This window comes from Mus caroli, chromosome 18 (assembly GCF_900094665.2).
Source record: "Mus caroli chromosome 18, CAROLI_EIJ_v1.1, whole genome shotgun sequence".
NCBI lineage: Eukaryota > Metazoa > Chordata > Mammalia > Rodentia > Muridae > Mus > Mus caroli.
Genome location: NC_034587.1, coordinates 20,803,666 through 20,821,841, shown reverse-complemented (window position 1 = coordinate 20,821,841; position 18,176 = coordinate 20,803,666). Strand labels below are relative to the sequence as shown.

Below are 18,176 nucleotides of genomic sequence, written 5' to 3'. Positions count from 1 at the left end.
TTATTTGGGGTGGGAGGCTGCAAGGGGCATGGATGGATATGAGGGGACAGGGAGATGAGGGGACTGGGGTACTTAATGTGACACTCACAAAGAATAAATAAAAAGTGAAAAAAAGAAAAAAAGAAATTAATTTGAGGAAGGAGGCCTGTGGAATCTATTTTGATTCTTAACAGCTAACTCCTGTGTTCACAATCTCCCCAAGTTTGCAGAGTAACCAGCCCTCTGCATGCAGTGAGCTCTGCCTGCTGCTCAGCACAGTGGCCCTGTTTAGCTTGCATCTGCTCCAATCCAATCGTGTTGAAGCTAAATCTTTAAAAGTCATTATGGGGACTGCCAACGGCTCAAACGTTAAGAGTGCTTGCCATTGCTGCAGAGGACCCAGGTTCAGTTCCCAGCACCCTTTTCAGGTGATTACAGCCCTCTAGGTCTAATAAAACAACCTAAATCTTTTATGAATAGTCTTAGTATGTACAAATATTTTTAAAATAAGAAATATTTATCAAGTTGATGATATAATGATGACCTTAAGCTTACCAGTTATAGTTCCTAGAATAACTTCAATCATAAATCTTCTTTTTTAAAAAAAAAGTACATCTATGTCCAAGGATTAAGATGCTTAGTCAGCTGGGCGTGGTGGCTTTAAGCTCAGCACTTGGACTGAAGAGTATGTGGATCTGTGAGTTTGAGGAAAGCCTGGTCTACAGAGTATGTTTCAGGCCAAACGGGGTTATACAGGTAGACACTGTCTCAAAACCCAAATCAAAAATCCTCAAACAATAACAGAAAAAGAGGATGAGCCAAGGGCAGGAAGCCCCCACTGCTCTCCTAGGTTCTAGCCTGCTTCTCCGAAGGTGGATGGGAAGCCTGTGACTACACACACAGGGCCCAGCTCCTCCAGAACGAAACTCCCAGAACATCCTTCATGATGAACTGGGGGGTTTTCATAGAGAGCCAGGCATAAATGTGTGCCTCAAGCCAGAAAGATCCATTTTTCATCTGTATATAATTAATTCCCCAAATGAAGAGCTGTGAATGGACAGGACTGAGGTGCTACTTCACCAAGGAAAGAATATCTCTAGACTGTGCCCATTCATCATTCCTTAATCACTGTTTATTCATTCACTCATTCATTCCTTTCTCTTCATTCATTCATGACCCAGATGTTCGGGCATGGGAGGAAAGATCTGTCCAAGGCAGAGATCAAATCTAAGCAGAGGTGTCCAGAGGGTGTTACTGAAAGAAAAACCTTGACAAGACCCAATCATTCCCAAGAGGTCACTTCAGTGAAGATGGTATTCTGAGGTTTCTGTATATCTTCTGGTGTATGATTGAGGAAGGAAATTAAAGACCTCACCCTGTCTCTATGTAGTAACTACACAGCTGTGGGCAAACTCACATATTTTACTCGTGTTGTATCTTCTATGATGGGATGAGATAGACGAGGCAAGCCAAACTCCTCGGGAAGAAGGGGTGGCCTCTGAGGTGGCAGAGGTCTGAGCCCAGAGCTGAGTTCACAGCAGGATGGGAAGGAAGAGTTGGGCACCAGAAATGTTATTAGACACCGAAGTACACCATTTCCCCCTCAAATTAGGCACCAGTGGTTCAAAACCAGCAAAGGAAACCAATGAAAAGGCCTTCACAGGAAGGTGCTTTGAGGACAAAGGTTTAGAGGCTGGCTGCTGGCTGTACTCTAGGCCTTTCTAGGCTGTTGTGATATCATCATGATATCAATGTGAGCATAGGGTTCTGATTAGCTCCGTCGTCTAAACTTGTAAGTCCTGCAAATAACCTCTACTTCCTAGAGAGAGTGAATAGAAAAATAACGTAAGGGTGCCTGCCACTTCGGTAATTAATCATCACTTTAAACTCTTTATTCTATTTGTATGTGTGTGTGTGTTTACACTGTACGCACCTGTGGATGAGCTTACAAGCATGTGAAAGCCAGAGGAGGTCATCAGACATCCTGTTGTCCTCTTTATCCCCTTGAGACATGGTCTCCCATTGAGCACGGATCATCCGGCAGCCAGAGAGCCCCAGTGATCCACCTGTCTCCATCCGCTACAGCGTCTGGCTTTTTACAGAGGTGCTTAGGATTTGAACTCAGGTTTTCGTGCTTGTGCAGCAAGCACTTTTACCTGCTGAAGCATCTCTCCAGCCCTGACCCTTTAAAATGCACTTTTAGAATATGACAAAAAATGCACAGATCTCTGCAGCTGTCTGCAAAATGAGGCCCCATCGCTTGCCTTGGCCACAAACCCTCCACCTTTAGTAGACAGCTGCTGCCTGCAACTTCAACGGGTGCTCTCATCCGGAGTCTCCTGAGCATGTCCTCTGTTTCGTTACTGACCAAGAGGAAAGAAAGCTTTAGATGTCAAATCCAGGTAGACATTTCTGTTATTTTGATTTCTAACTGAGAATGAAGTTGGTATCTATGACCCTGAAGTCAATCAGAAGCTTGACTCTTACCCTAGAAATAAGAACATTTTAGAATTCTAAACAGGCTTTTTTGTCCAGGGATATGAATGGAAGCTAATTTCATATAGTGAGAAAGTAGCTAAGGCCTCTCAGATGCACACTCTGTGCACACATGCCTGCAGGCACAGTGGGCGCATGTCTCTTCGTATGGTCAGAAATGCAGCTGATTGTATTCGCCTAAATACCCATCTGTTCCAAGCAGTGGGTGGCTTTGTCCATGTTCTGAAAATAATCCCAATAACCCAGGGCTTGTTCCCATGCCACAAGACTTGGCTGGTCTCCTCAGGGCACCAACTTTTGCCCAGCAGCCCCGCCTACCCCTCTTGGCTCCCTCTATATCCTCTTCTTCTCCTCCATATGCCTTCTGTTTACTTTCCCAGCCTTGCTTGGCCTTGTTCTCTGCCACTCTGACCTTCCCTCTCTCCCAGGATCCCAAGTAATTTTAAGTCAGGGCCCAAGTCACCCCACCCAGCACGGCCCCTGGTTAACCTTTCAGGAAGCAGGCACGCTGGGTACCACTGCATGGTCACGCTCAGCTGCTCACCTGCCCTGTGTAAGACCCAGTGAAGAAGACAAAGCAGAAGAATGTGTGGCAATGGGATGGGGCTCAGGTGCTGTTGTTTCTCCTCTGTCAGCATCTTCAGTTTGCCTTCTCTAAACCTTCTGGTAATGAGGAACAAGTGATGGTGGATAGCGGCTCCCAGCTAATCATGAAGGGACGACAGGGGCACAGGCTTAGGCAAAGAGACGGAAGCTCTTTCCAGAATTTGGCACTGTCACCCACACCTCATACTCCAGGTCCAGCTTCCATGTCAACTCCTCAGCATGCCCTCCCTGCCCACCCTGAAGTGGCCTCTCCAGTTACTCTGACAGCATTCTGTTCCCGGCTCCTGGATATTACACAATCCAGGATTAGCTTCAATGTCAACTCCTCAGCAAGCCTTCTTGCCTCCCCGCTCCCCCATGCAAGATCTGTGCCAGCAGAACTTTATAGTCTAGGTCTTGTTTTCTGCTGTTATCTCCAGGGTATGCACAAAACTGTAAGACCGGGCTGAATGAATGAGTGTTTGGGAGGGTTTTGAGGTGAAGAGAAAGCTGCAGGACACTCAAAACTATACCCTACTGTTCTGATATACCCAAGTGCTGTGAGGCAGCTTGCAGGGAACACATTAGGACTGAGTGGACTAACGGGCTTTGTGTTTTGAATTAAAAAAAAAAAAAGCAGCAGCGGCGGGTTTGGGGGTAAGTAATGTGTATTCTCCATGGCAGCTGTGTAATGCTCCTAGCTGATCAGCAGACTCAACAAGGCTCTGACCAAGGGCACCAGCTCTGAATCCAGAGCTAGACCCCAACACCCGCTTGGTTGGGTAAGCTTGGCCATCTGTGTGGCCCCCAGGAGACCTCCTTCAATGGAGGCACGGGGGCCGGATGAGGTGATACAGAACAGTGTTTGGCGGGTACCCATTTCTCCTGTAGGAGAGAATCATCAGCAAGGTTGTGTCCTCTCAGCAACGTCCTATAGCTGCTTTTATGCCCTGATGCAGGAAAAGTGACAGGTTCTGTGAGGTCACAGTTATCAGGTTGCAGAGCTGGGGTCTGGAGCTGGGGTGCTTCTAGGATGGCTGTTGTCGATGCGAGCCCCCTCCTCTCCAGACAGGCATGAGGAGGGGGACAAGATACAAAGCTTCAGTGAGAACGGGGCTGGGGCGCTACTAAAGCTGTTTTGTACAGGGGACTAAACCCAGGGCCTGAGGTATGCTAGGCAAGTGACCTCTGATCTTCTACACCTCAGAGTACATTCCCAGCCTTCTAATCTTATTTTGGGACTTGGACTCAGCTGAGTTCTCTGGGACAGCCTTGAACTCCTGTAGCCCAGGTAGGCACTGAACCCAGTTCTTCACCCTGGACTTAAACCCCAGTGATTTTTAAACACATGTGTCCATGAAGAAAGGCCGAACAGTAGAGATTTGGATGAGACTTCCCCAGGGTTACTGATGGGAAGGAACGCTTTCTGGTGGGAGCACCTGGCAGCTGGAACACATAAGCCATGCTGGTATTTAGGATCTGCCACGTTTTCCATTTCTAGTTACTATGTATTTTGGAGCCAAGGCTCTCAATTTACTTTTTGTGGTAGTTTAGCAAAAATGGACATTACTGCTTATAGGTTTTTTTTTTTCAAAGCTAATAAAAGACTTTAGATTGGTATCTTGACAATATGTTTAGAATAACATATCCTTAAAAATATAATCTTGGTTATCTCACTCTCAAAGACTGGTGCTTATCCAAATGCCTGCACCTTCATTATGGTAAAAATGATTTTTAAATACGTGAGAACATCTTGAAATGAAAAGTAAGTGCCACAAAACAGACTATTAATGAGACAGTAAAGTGCAGGCTAACATTTAAAGAGATTCTAGTAAACTTAAGTCCAAACTGAGTAACAGACTCTCATCCCCTGAGTCCTTTTTCTGTCCACCCTCTCCGAATTCTTTCCAAAGCAGGCTCGGTCAAAAGGGAAAACTTCAAACCAGGGATCAGAATGCTACGAAGCTGGGGTGAAAAAGCTTCCCTCTGGCGCCTCGGTCACCCTGTCTTCTACAACGTTTGGGGTCAACAATACCCAAACAAGTTACCAAATAAATAAATAAAATAAAAGTAAATAAAAATATCCCATGATGTTCTAAGTAAGATTACAATTTTGCGTTGAGCCACATTCTAGCTATCCTGGGCCACATGTCACCAGCAGGCAGCAGGTTGAACATCCTTGCATGATAATCTGTATCAAACTTATGCCACAATCCCAGAGACCATAGTCCATATTACATATATGAAAAAAAAAAAGAAGACATCTTTCCTGAACATGGCAACAGACAGACATGCTGGTGACCGCAGTCGCTGAGATAAGGTAAACGATTTCAGCACAGGGCTATCGCTGTAGGCGCAGTACTGAAGCCAGGAGCCCTCTTCCTGTCAGTTCACACTGCAGTTTCCCCCAAACTAACCGACCCCTCAGCAGAGATGCAGGAACTTAACGGGTTCCTTCCTTCCCCCCTTTCAATTCAAGCTGGGGATTCCAGGCCGTGGAATGGTTCTAGCCGCATTCAGGGTAGGTCTTCCCTCCTCGGATAAAACCCTCTGGAAACACCCACACTGATGTACCCAGGAGTCGTTCGTTGGTAATCTTCTCATAGGCAGGTTGACAATAAAGAGTAAACTAAGGATATTTTCCAATTTGTTTTGTAGTTCTGGGAATTGAACTAAAGGCCTCAAACATGCAGACAATTGCCTTACCACTAAGCCACATCTCAGCCAACTTCTTAGCATTCTTGTGTAAGACACCAACTACTGTCTTGTATATTTGAAAATTGTTTTTGTTTTTAAATCAACAAGCTCATTTACCATTACCAGAATGAAGACACTAGCAGTCTTTTCTATATCAGAATTATCTAGAGAAACACTAATTCACCCATTCCAGAGGTGGCAAGCAGGAGGAAGGAAGGAAGGAAGGAAGGAAGGAAGGAAGGAAGGAAGGAAGGAAGGAAGGAAGGAAGCAGGGAGGGAGGAAGAAAGATCGGCAGTATTTCTTGGCTTTACTCTCTTCAGTCTTCTTACAGATCAAAAGTTACAGCATTTACATGCTCTTGGATGAGTACACACACATAGATATACTCATGCATGAGTGCGTGTGTGTGTGTGTGTGCATGTATGCATGTGCACTCACATACACAGAGCGTTGCAGTATTTCATTGCTCTCCTTCTCTTGTTTTAGTTATAGGTGTGAATTCCACCATACCCAGCAAGGGTGTCTAGCACTGAAATTTTCTGAGGGAAGAGCAAACACTGAGCACTTGAGTGGGTAGGAGCTATGCCACATACAAACTGGATCAGGCACCAAAATAACAGACACACTGTAAGACCCTTGGCTTGAGGAAGGAAGGAGGGTGTGTGTGGCTTGAACAAAGAAATCTTATCGTGGTAGTAGTTTAATGTGGAGGATTTGTGGCCTCTACTGAATGCAAGCGTGTTTTACTTACTACACACATGCACCAGTGTTTGCAGAAGGACACAGGGGATTCTAACTCAGGCCCTTACAAAAGACAGAATAAGAACTGGTTAGCTATTGACTGACATGTCTAAAGAATGGCAGAGTGAAGAACACCACCAACTACTGTCTTGTATATTTGAAAATTGTTTTTGTTTTTAAATCAACAAGCTCATTTACCATTACCAGAATGAAGACACTAATAGTCTTTTTATATCAGGATTATCTAGAGTTGGGTCTAGCGGTCATGTGCGATTACTGTTTCTCAACTTTGGAGCTAATATGAACTGATGAAAAGTGTCACTCTGGAAGCAGTCACATCCAGTTCCCACACCTAGTTTCCAGTGAGTCCCAGGACTCATTTGACATAGAAACTTTAAAACATGTTTTGAAAATTAGTCTTGAATTCAACCATTAACTAGTAAATCTAACTTCATTTTGACTGTCAAATTTGAGCCAAAGATCTGATGTCACAGAGGCTGCATGGAGGTCATATTGAAACAATGTGACATTACTTTTCATTATCTCCCCATTAGCTGCTATTATAGTCAGTATCACACTAAGCACAATACCCAGTTCATTAAAACACCAATAGATTCATTCACATGTTTGTATGTGTACGTAAATGATAAGAAGATTAAGTTATTAAATAAGCTCAAATAGCTTATAACCTGATAAAGCAAAGAAATTACTTTTTAAAATGTCTTTTTAAAAAATAATTTTCGGGCTGGTGAGATGGCTCTGTGGGTAAGAGCACCCGACTGCTCTTCCGAAGGTCCAGAGTTCAAATCCCAGCAACCACATGGTGGCTCACAACCATCCGTAACGAGATCTGGCGCCCTCTTCTGGAGTGTCTGAAGACAGCTACAGTGTGCTTATGTATAATAAATAAATAAATCTTTAAAAAATAATAATAATTTTCCCGTTAAAAAATATGCACATTTTTGCACTATAGAAAAAGCAGAAAAATGTGCTCGCTTTGGCAGCACATTTACTAAAACTAGAACGATACAGATTAGCATGGCCCCTGCCCAGAGATGACATGGGGATAAAGAAAAGAAAAAGCAGAAAATACAGGAAAAAAAATTTAAACATTTTAAATATCCATAATTCAGGCTGGGGATTAGCTCAGTGCCTACCACACACAAGGCTGAAAGTTTAATTTCCAACATGGATAAAAGGAGCCATTATTTTCTCACTCCATCACAAGCTTATCTTTGTAAGTTTCTTTGAAGTAGCCTGGCATGGTGGTGCAAGCCTTTAATTCTAGTACTTGGGAAGCAGAAGCAGGATGATTAGGAGTTCAAAGCCATCTCTGGCTACACTGTCCGTTCACAGTGGACCTGTGCAACAGGAGACCTCATCTCAAAAAACAAAAAAAACCCAGTGTTTTATATGTATGATAGAACACTTTATGCATTTTCACAAGCACACACTTTAAAATGGGTTCTCACACATAATCAATGCATACAGTCTTCTACACATGACTATACAATCAATGCACATATCTACTGTTCTACATATAGCTTCATAAGCAATGCATGCATACAGTCTTCTACACATAACTGCACAGGCAATGAATACATATAATCTCCTCACATAGAGTTGAAGATTGTCCCTTCTCCTAGAGTCCCATGTATTGGCAACCTCAGAATGTGACCTTATTTGCATATAGTGTCTTTACAAATGAATTAGTAGAGAGGAAGATATTGGATTAGGGTGGACCTAATGACTCTTAAGTGATGGTCCAAGAAAATACACAGATGAAGAAGGAGGCAGGATAATCAGAAGCAGGGACTGAGTGTTGAAACTATAGACCACAGAACATATGAGGCCACCAGCATGGGAAGGGACAGAAAAGACTCTTTCCTAGAGCTTGTGAAGGCGACATGGCACTGCCAAAGGCATAGTGCAGATCTCGCCTCACCAGGAGGAGAGGACAAAGGTTCAACCACCCAGTGTACAGCAGACTGTTGAGGGAGCCTTCATGAAAACAGCTTTGGTAACACCCAGACTGTTCCTGTTAACATCTCATGCACACATTTCATATCTTCACAGATCGTGAAGATATGAGAACACAAAGAGAACCACCTATATACCAAGTATGTAGGTATATCACAATAGACCCAATTCCAGAACCATATATTAATGTTTAATTTAAAGAACACCTCTGGGGGCTAGAGAGATGACTCAGTGGTTAAGAGCATTTACCTACTCTTCCAGCGGACCCCAGTTCAGTTTCCAGCACCCACATGGCATCTCACACCTGTCTGTAACCCCAGTTTTGGGGGAATCTAGCATCCTCACACATGCACATACACTTAGAAAAAACCCCAATGCATATAAAAAATAATAACAAATAAATCTTAAAAACAAAACCAAAAATGTCTCTGTTCATTGCTCATGTTGTTCAGTTAATTGTTTCAAGGCAACAACAACAAAAAAATGGTAGTAGGTTAAATCATGACCGTTCACATTAAAAAGTGGTGAATGTTTTCAACGATGGTCCAAGAAAAACACACACACAGATGAAGAAGGAAGGAGGAGGAGGAGAAAATGAGTCCTGATTTTCTGGGAGTGTGTTGTTTGTTGGAGATTCAAAGGGAAAGGAGTCATCCCAGTGGGCTCCCTACTTAGCAGGAAAGGAAACAGGAGACGTCCTAGCATTTAAATAAAAAGCCTGTCCACACCATAGTAGACCAGGGGATCACAGGATGTCCTGTCTGATAGTACTCAGCTTCCTCTCATAGAATAGACCCAGTTACAGCAAAAGGATGTCTCCACTCTGCACTCATTGTTTACTGGCCGCAGCCGGCTCAGTCCCAACTAGAACAAAGAGAACCACCTTCTAGCAGTAAAGGGAGACTACAGGTGAGGTGGGGTGAGAAGGGTAGAGCAGCAGATACGGAGGGAATGTGTTCTAGCAGACTGTAAACAGGCATGGAAAAAGCTCAAGCCCCAACAGGACAAAACAAACAAGCACTCCCTAAAATCAGAGGGACTAAGGGGTGGTGTCCACCGCAGAATTACAACAGGGGCAGCCGCTGTTCAGTTCTCCAGGCAAGATTTTGCAAATAGGTAAATAGCTCCTTGTTGGCTTTAAAGGCACTAGAAACTGTCTCTACACACATTTTACTCTTTAACACTTAATAGTAGAACCTTTGATCTCCTGTAAGAGGGCCCACAACATAAAGGAGAGATTATCTACATAATTACAGTATCCTCCACAGAAATAAAAGGGCAGTACATGCCTGTCAGGATAGAAAAAAAAAAACAGCTCCCAAACCTATTACCTCCATGTGGCACTGAAAAAGTAGATTTAGTAGTTTTTCTAAGTTACCATAATTATTCTGTTACAGTTTCCTGCCTATTCATAGTACCATTGGATGTGTGCAGTCTGAGCATCCCTAATCCCCAAATCTGAGATCCCAAATGCTCCAGAACCTAACATATTGGGGCACTGATTGGGTGTCTGAGTCTTGGAGCAGGGATGCTCTTGCAGTGGGCTCTGGAGGCACCCCAGATCCGAATACACGGGAACTGGGAACTGGTTGTGCTACCAAGGATTCTGTATGAGGACATTTTAGCCTGCACTTAAAAGCTGACAAGCAGGGCTGGAGAGAGAGACAAAAATATGTCCCACAAAGATTTCTACATGAATGTTTACCGAAGCTTTACCTGTAACCACCTCAAACTGGAAATGCCAATGTTTAGTAACTGGTGAGTAAACAAACTGTGGAGTGCTCCATGATGGAGTACTACTCAGTGCGAAAGAGGAAGGAGGTATACAACTGTAGATGCAGCCAAAATGGACGGATCTCAAACTCATACCACGGAGTCGAAACAGCCAGACGCTGCTCTATTTCACACCAGTTGATAGAAAGGGCCTCCCCGAGTTGTCAGATGAGGGCCTGGAACTCAGGATAAATCCACAAGTGTCTGTATTTGGGGAACTGATTTCCTTGCCCTGGAATTTTTGTAAGGCATGTGGCAGTGACTTTAAGATATCCCACAAGCAACACTGACTGCTTCTACTTCCTTAGTTCTGGTGCAATTTCTGTCCAGGTTTGGCACGTCCTTCCTACCGAATACTGTGGTCTGATGAGATGCTCAGAATGCCCAGCCAGTGAGCCACTTGGGACTCGGGGAAAGCTTGGCTCTGGCATAAGACAGTCTCTGTCACAGCCTCACTCAGGACAAATGCCATCTGCCTCTTTAAGCATCATTTTCCTCCATACCTAGGGAGCTAACAGCACCAACCTCACAGGGTTATCATGTGGGACTGAATGCTAGGAACATAAAGAACCCTGCAGTTGCCTGGGGCAAAGTCAGTCCTGGAGAGAAGGCTAGTTACTAGTTTGGGTCCGCGACTTCTTACCTGCTTTTACAGTCTGTGATCACAAAGATGCCCTAAATACTTGGCACAATACATGACACACAGCAGATGCTCTTTAAAAAAAATCCCTCCATTGACCTCATTAAGAATTCATAAAGAAACAATAAGCTATATCTATTTTAAGTGTATAGTTCAGTGGGTTTGGCTATCCATCACCACTCCCAAATTTCTTTGTGCCCTCTGCAGCCTGTGTTTCTGCTTTCTGCAGCCCCGGGAACCGCCATGGTCAGCCTAGGTCACTGACTGCTTACCACTTGCTATTCTAGAACTGCTGGAGCAGAGAGAGAGAGAGAGAGAGACAGACAGACAGACAGAGACAGACAGTGCAAGCAGTGATGGAAGCCACACACACTGGCCCCAGAAACCCTGAGCCTTCTTCACACCTCACATACTGCCTTTGAGAACCCTGCTCTCCCAGGACCCCTGCATCCATCTGCTTCCTCCTTTTCTAGCAGAGTCCTTCTGGTTACACACTCCAAGGTCTGTTTATTCCAATACAGACAGTGGGCAGGTCCACAGTGAAGTTATTGCACGCAAAGCTGTCCTTTGTTTCTTAACTGGCAGTGTCCCTGGGGATGCTCTCAGACTTCATCCAGCCTGCTGGGTGCCTGTGCAGGAAGGCATGCTCTGAGTGGATGGATGGCTGCCTGCCTGGCCATCATCACAGGATCTAGGGGTTACTCTAGGGTCAGATACTGATATTCATTCTCTCTCTCTCTCTCTCTCTCTCTCTCTCCCCCCTCTCTCTCCCCCCCCCCTCTCTCTTTCTCTCTCTCTCTCTCTCTCATTCTGTGTGTGTGTGTGTGCTCTCTCTCTCTCTCTCTCATTCTGTGTGTGTGTGTTTAACTGCCCTAAAGTGGGAGATTAGGCAACTCAGAAGTCAGAGTGACAAAAATGGCAGTTCCTTATCCTCGAACAATGTCAGGACCCCACACAGCACCTGACAAACAGCAGGTACTCAATAAACAAGAAGAAAATGAAACTGCAGAGAGGATATTGAAAAATAATCCTCATGAAGGATTACTGTGCAGTTAAGCTAAGATTCACTGAGCATACTAAGCAGGCTGGACTCACCCCCGAACCCAGCAGTGTGCCCTGGAAAAGGCGAAATGAAGTTAGGACGATGGTGACTCCCTAGGTTTGAAACCTCAGGGCAGATGGGGGTGGGGCACGCTCATCAGTGACTTGGGGTACTCTAACATACGAACCGTACTTATGCAGCTGGTGTGATGGCTCAGTTGGGGAAACACTAGCTGTGCCAACCAAGCTACCTAAGCTTATCCCTGGAACTCAGTTAAAGGAGGAAAGAGGGAACAGGCCATACAAAAACTGTCCTTTGACTTCCATAAGTATGCATGTGCACACAGGCATATGTACACACAAACACACATACACTAGACACATAATAACAAATTTTAAATCTTAGCTGGACAATGGTGGCACATACCTTTAACCCCAGCACTAGGGAGGCAGAGGCAGGTAGGTCTCTGAGTTCCAGGCCATCCTGGTCTACACAGAGAATTTCAGGACAGCCAGAGCTACATAGAGAAACCCTGTCTCAAAGATAACCAAAACCAAAACAAGCAAACAAACTAGTAAACTTTTTTTTTTAAAGTGGTCTTCGCAGCTGGACCAGAATGGAACACGCTTGTAACTCCAGCACTTGGGAAACAGAAAGAAAGTCAAGGAACTCAAGACCAGCCTTAAATATATGGAGAATTTCAGGCCAGTCTGGACTACGTAAGACCTTGGTTCAAAATAGGGGGTGGGAGTCAGGGAGGCAAAGAAACAGCTTAGCTGGTGAAGTCCTTGTCACAAAAGGATAAAAACCTGAGTTTGATCCCCAGTGCCCACAAAAAAGTAGGGTGTGGTAGCACGTGTCTATACTTTCAGTGCTGAGGGGGTAAAGACAGGGAGCTCCCTGGGGCTTGCTGGCTAGGTCTGGTGGAATCTGATGAGCCACTGTCAGCCATACCCTAGAATGAAACAGACACATGGGGCTTCTCTGGGGCCATGTGTGGGCATCTCTCCACCAAGATTCTTTCCTTGCTGCTGCCTAGGCTTCTGCCCTCCCTCTGGCAGTGAGGTGCTGGCATTATTGACCCTGGATTCTAAGGGCCCCATAAGCAGACTGGCAGAGAAAAGGAAGTTTGTTTGCTAAAGGGAAAAATTGGGGTTAAATATTAACATAATGGCACCTGTGTAAAGTTCAATAAGGGCAACTTAAGGTGTTTCACCATTTCTAGGCTGGAAACATGTCTGGGCACCCTAGAATGACGGGAGGGGAGTGGCAAGGACTGTGGCAGGGAGGAGCCCATTTCAGTGATGCCACCTTATTGTGATTTGTGCGTCACTAACTCCAAACCTTACAGTTATCATGGTGGGCTCATAAGAAAAGGTCTTTTCTTTCTTCTGAAGTAGGAGTTGGTGACAGATATATAGGGTGGTCGAATTGATGGCAGCTTTTAGTGGTGGTGCCCCTCAGTGTTTAGCTAGTTAATAGGGTTCATATTCAGAGTGAAGAGTGAGCATAAAAGAGTCTTCACCATGCCTCCGACATCTCTGAAGACTACCTCAGAGCGATGCCAGGGCTGGCTGGCACTAAATAAAGAACAAGCAATTGACAGCTTGAAAGTGAAACAAAACAAAATAAGAAGTATTGCAGACCACCCAAGGCATCTGAGAAGAGGCTCTTTTTGTCATTTGGGCTCAGGCAACAGCAAGCATTGACTGGAACCCTCAAGGTCAATTCTGTGTGTGTGTGTCAGAGAGAGAGAGAGAGAGAGAGAGAGAGAGAGAGAGAGAGAGAGAGAGAGAGAGAGAGAGATTGCTATGTTGCTCAGGTTGGCCGCAAATTTAAGATCTTTTCTCAGCATCCCTTGTGCCAAGATTACAGACAATACTTTCTCGTATGCGCCCCTGTACATAATTAAAATTTAGATTTCCACGAGTTCTGTCCCATAGAATGTCATAGATGCCAAAATGACTTCAGAACAACAGTGTTGGTATTGAAAATGCAGAGTTCTGCCAGTGTGCGTCTGTACATGAGCTATAAGTCCATATGCATGTGCACAATGCATACAAATTATTTTTCCTCCTTAAGTCCCTTGCTTACATCCTTTTCTATTCCAAAGTCATGCCCCAAATCAGATTTTTGTGGTCCAGTTACTGAACCTGATAGAACCATGCTCGATGTAGACACATCAGGAAGACTGAGTTTGAACTCTATTTTCTTAACTAGCTAAACACTGAGGGGCACCACCACTAAAAGCTGCCATCAATTCGACCACCCTATATATCTGTCACCAACTCCTACTTCAGAAGAAAGAAAAGACCTTTAAGAAAATCTGTCTTGGTTCAAGTGAGTAAAATCCTAACTGACACGGGGCGACTTGATATGGAAAATACATACATGAATTTTTTTTTTTTTTTTGGTAATTTATCAAAGACTACTTTTGCCCTGGTCTATAAAAACCTGTTCAGTCTTACCTTATTCAACATTTTCATTAAAATTAAACAGTCCATTTTTGGAGATGCATCTAGCAAAATTTTGCTTCACTAAGCAAAAGTTGTATAACATTTAATTTCTCATTGCATAAATGGATTGGGATTTCCACTTGAGAAGAATTCTCTCCAAACAGTAATAAATAGCAAGGGCCAACGATATGAAGGGAGACTCGGGAGATGAGTTGAGAAGTGAGGCTTACAGAACACCAGAGGGATGTGCTCCCTGGGTTATAAGAGATCAGTGCAGCCGATACCGGCTGAGTATAGTCATACAGGTGAAGGATAGATAGCCTGAAAGCATTGCCTTCTTTGTCTGTGTTGAGAAAGGGGCTCACATAGCCTAGGCCACCCTTGAACTTCTGATCATCCTGTCTTGGGTGTTGGGATTACAGCTGCGCGCTGCCAGATCCAGCTTTTGAAAGTAGTCTAATATACTTCATTGTGGGAAATGTTATTTTTCATAAAAGGGTTGCAAATTTATTTGTCCTTGAAAGTGAAACCAACAAAATTTAAGCCATGATCAGATGACACAGGGTAAATTTTCAGGCCACTTTTGTGACCTCCATCAAGATGACATGCTGGGATTGGATCGCCTGAGACCCTTCCTGGGCCACACCTATCCCTCCTTCTGCATTTCTCCCACTGATGATATACCAGGTACTCTGTTCTCAGTTCTTGCTGATTGATCGAGACACAGTGGCTCAGATACATTAGCCCCTTAATCAGACTGCCAGTCAGGAAGTGACCCCAGTTCCTGTCCCTTTATGAGGCTTGCTGCTTTCTTTGCTCTCCATCGGGAGAGATGCCCTGAGCCAGGCAATGACTATTTCCCTTGTCCTGCCCCCTGCTGATTAGGAAGGAGTCTTGAGTTTTCTCACTGCAAACTGAAGATATCTTCTCTTTCTTTGAGTCACTGTGGGCTCAGGAAATGCAAACCACTATTGCTAGCTGACTAAGCAAAATATTGACAGCAAGGTAAAGCTGATACAGGAGGAGCTGCTTCTATCCCTGGCTTTGTTAGCACTTAACAGTCTTCAAGGGGCATTTAGCTCAGATGCTGACCAGAGAAGACAATCAAATATGGATTGAATTTTCCCATCCAAATGGAATATTTGTGTCTTTCCCAGTAGTTGTCCCTCCTTCCATTTGAGGGATTATTTGTTTCAGTATTGCATGGTCCCTTGGGACAGAAAAGATGCTGCATTTGGAAAGCAAACCCGAATCCAGAGGGGGAGCTCACGCTGCAGCTCCGCTGAGATCCTGTGCCACAAACGGACACCACGGAGCAGGCCAGCTTCTCCCTGAAGGCACGGCATGCACACCCCTCTCATAGAGGCTCTGAGGAAGACCCCAAACCAAGACTCAACGTTGAGCCACCCAGCACAGCATTAAGTAGCACTAAGTCAAATATTAAAGACAAAAACCAGTATTTGTAAAAGCCTCCTTTGACACTAATCCACAGACAGATAATGGAGACAGGCAAGGTCAGACCTTTGCTGTGTGTAACTGCTGCTCTAGGGGTATCGCTGAAATGCACACCCTGGTAACGTGAGGCATATTACCATAGCTCCTACTGACTGGAACACACTTCACAATCAGACATTTTCTACATCTGCACACGGGACATTTCTCTATGTTCCCAACAACAGCTTGCTTTAAAAAAACAAAACAAAACAAAACAAAACAAAACAAAACAAAACAAAAGTGCCAAAAGCCAGATGTTCTAAGTGAATATTTTGGGCTAACACTTTACTTCTGCTTTTCTTTACAGCTCACTTCCTGGGGCCGAGTAAAATTTTTTTAAAGCATTCAGACACACGTGCTACCGAAGCTGGAACACCCATTCTGAGACAGCCCTCTCTATACGCTCATTCTCAAAAGCCTGGACTATGCAAACAACGATGCGTTGGGCAGAAGGCCAGTTAATAAATCTCATTTCCGACCGGCATCTGTGTGGAGCGGAGCTGTAGGGAGTAGCCTCTCCAGGGAGTCCAGACCTCGACTCATTCGCTCTCTGAATTAAAGAGTGTCACCTCGGATGGCCCTCACCACATTTATTTTTTAAACAGCTCTTAAAATATATGGATTCCTAACTGCAATGGGGAAGCTGGGCCTGGAGATGCTCTCTTATGTAGTAGTTGTAGAAATGTGTGCAGGCGGCTTTACTGGGCCATTTGGTACTTCATTGCTTTAAATGTAATTTTCAACACAAGGCTGATTTTTTTTTTTTTAAGAGAAGCTTGCTGTTGTAATTAAAGTGCACAGATAGATTTGTTATCTATTTGACTCCAGGCACTGATACCTGACTTATGATGTCCACATCAGAACATCACCTCATTTTTATGGTGAACAGTATGGTAGTTGGCCCTGGGGGATGGCTCAGTTGGTAAAGATGCTAGCCTCTAAGCCCAGAGACCGAGTTTGATCCCTAGAACCTACACGGTGGACGGATAGAACACACTCAGACAAGGCTGTCATCTGTGGCACGTGCACCCACCCTCATCCCTCATGGGAAGCCATCATCCCTTCTAGGTGTCCACACCGTCTCTTGTCTGAAACGCCAGCAAGGTCAGGCGTATTCCAGTCTAAGCTCCTGAGAATGCCCTCCCCCCACTTTAATAACAAAGCATTTGTTTACATGCCTACATGCCTGCATGTGTTCTCCACTGAGGATGAAACCCACGGCTCTATCAGCTAACCCCACATCTCTTGAGGAATAAAATTACATGGCCTAGAGTAATGGTATAACAGTTTAAAGGCATTGGCTGCTCTTACAGAGGACCAGGGTTCAATTCCCTGTAATCACAACTGTCTATCACTGTCTATAATCTGCCAGCCTCATCTGGCCTTGGAGGGCATTAATGAATGTGGCACATAGACATACATGCAGGCAAAATAGACACAAAAAGAAAAACGGGAAAAAAAAGAACATAAATCCTTCATTGTAAGCAGCAATGTCAGGAAAGAAAGCCTGAGATAAGAGCTGCTAGAGTCTACCTAGGTACCAGGGAAGCAGCCAGCAGCAGAATTGCTGCTGGTCTTGCCAGGACCTTCAGTACATTAAGGATCCCCCAGGGACTGCACAGAAAACTTGCAGGCATATCTCATTGCTGAGAGCTACCTCAAGCCTACAGCCAAGGTCAAACTTTTACTTTGGTTAAATCTCTATTGTGGCTTTCAAACTGCCTTCCAAGTTTCCTCAGCAATCAGATGGCTACATTATTCCAGTCTTGGGATGCCAAAAGAATGATGGAATGCTTCCTGGACAGAAAAACGTGTCACATTCTTTCCTTCCCTCAGGTCTCTCCAAAAAACACGCAGTAGTTGTACTCTATTGCTCATTCACTTTAAAGAGAGCAGACCAAGGGGAACATCCAGTGTGTCTGCTTCCAAGCGTGGTCCGTGCATCGTTCAGCACAAATGGGACCATGAGTACAGACAGCTCTCTTCAGTGGGTCCATGGCATCTCTCCCTATAGTACCCAGCAATCCTGGTCTGTAAAATGCAAACACAAGGATGCTTCCAGTAAAGCGCTTGCCTAGTCAGAAAAATTCAGGCTTTTCTCTTTTTAATTTTATGTAATTTCAGGCGCCTCTATAGGAAATCAAAACGCAAAGCAGAAATCACTTAATAACCGGGAGGAATAAGTCGAGTTAAAAACACAAATTCAGTTTCATTTAAAAGCAATGCCTTTTTTTTTTCTTTCACAAGACAGCCCTGTTTGACCTTCTGTCAAATAGTTTTCCATTACCACTT

General features: G+C 44.4%; 1 protein-coding gene and 1 non-coding gene across 6 annotated transcripts in view; one reads left to right on the top strand and one right to left on the bottom strand.

Annotated features, from left to right (window-relative positions):
- The window catches only part of Mapre2 (microtubule associated protein RP/EB family member 2), a 135,678-nt gene that overhangs the window by 71,189 nt on the left and 46,313 nt on the right, over positions 1-18,176 (bottom strand). The window lies entirely within an intron of this gene.
- LOC115029944 lies at positions 7,488-7,590 on the top strand. The gene has a single exon (XR_003835502.1). It is a non-coding gene; the product is annotated as a U6 spliceosomal RNA (small nuclear RNA).